Raw genomic sequence first — 1423 nt, 5'->3', positions numbered from 1 at the left:
GGGACCTACTGCCAAGTAAGGCCGGGGAACAGTGACTCTTGGCCGGATAGAACTAGTGGCTTCTTCCGCTGACTTGCCCCTTTGGAAGTAGGAGCTCCTACTTCCATGGGCATTATTCCTCCCCGGGACCTACAGCCAAGCTTGGCCGGGGGACAGTGACATGTGGCCGGATAGGCCAAGTGGCTTCTCCCGCTGACTTGCCCCTTTGGAGGTAGGAGCTCTTACTTCCATGGGCATTATTCCTCTCCGGGACCTACAGCCAAGTGTGGCCGGGGAACAGTGAAACTTGGCCGAATAGGCCAAGTGGCTGCTCCCGCTGACTTGCCCCTTTGGAAGTAGGAGCTCCTACTTCCATGGGCATTATTCCTCCCCGGGACCTATAGCCAAGTGTGGCCGGGGGACGGTGACATGTGGCCGGATAGGCCGAGCGGCTTCTCCCGCTGACGTCATCGCTTTGGAAGTAGGAGCTCCTACTTCCATGGGCTTGTTCCTCCCCGGGACTTGCCGCCAAGTCTGGCCGGGGGACAGTGACATGTGGCCGGATAGGCCAACTGGCTGCTCCCGCTGAGCCCCTACTTCCATGGGCTTGTTCGTCCCCCGGGACTTGCCGCCAAGTCTGGCCGGGGAACAGTGACATGCCGCCGGATACGGCCGAGCGGCTGCTCCCGCTGACGTCATCGCTTTGGAAGTAGGAGCTCCTACTTCCATGGGCTTGTTCCTCCCCGGGACTTGCCGCCAAGTCTGGCCGGGGGACAGTGACATGTGGCCGGATAGGCCAACTGGCTGCTCCCGCTGAGCCCCTACTTCCATGGGCTTGTTCGTCCCCGGGACTTGCCGCCAAGTCTGGCCGGGGAACAGTGACATGCCGCCGGATACGGCCGAGCGGCTGCTCCCGCTGACGTCATCACTTTGGAAGTCGGAGCTCCTACTTCCATGGGCTTGTTCCTCCCCGGGACTTGCCGCCAAGTCTGGCCGGGGGACAGTGACATGTGGCCGGATAGGCCAACTGGCTGCTCCCGCTGAGCCCCTACTTCCATGGGCTTGTTCGTCCCCGGGACTTGCCGCCAAGTCTGGCCGGGGAACAGTGACATGCCGCCGGATACGGCCGAGCGGCTGCTCCCGCTGACGTCATCACTTTGGAAGTCGGAGCTCCTACTTCCATGGGCTTGTTCCTCCCCGGGACTTGCCGCCAAGTCTGGCCGGGGGACAGTGACATGTGGCCGGATAGGCCAACTGGCTGCTCCCGCTGAGCCCCTACTTCCATGGGCTTGTTCGTCCCCGGGACTTGCCGCCAAGTCTGGCCGGGGAACAGTGACATGCCGCCGGATACGGCCGAGCGGCTGCTCCCGCTGACGTCATCACTTTGGAAGTCGGAGCTCCTACTTCCATGGGCTTGTTCCTCCCCGGGACTTGCCGCCAAGTC

Source organism: Engystomops pustulosus, unplaced genomic scaffold (assembly GCF_040894005.1).
Source record: "Engystomops pustulosus unplaced genomic scaffold, aEngPut4.maternal MAT_SCAFFOLD_459, whole genome shotgun sequence".
In the NCBI taxonomy this organism is placed as follows: domain Eukaryota; kingdom Metazoa; phylum Chordata; class Amphibia; order Anura; family Leptodactylidae; genus Engystomops; species Engystomops pustulosus.
The sequence above is the reverse complement of the archived record's forward strand: the minus strand, read 5'-3'. Positions refer to the sequence as shown.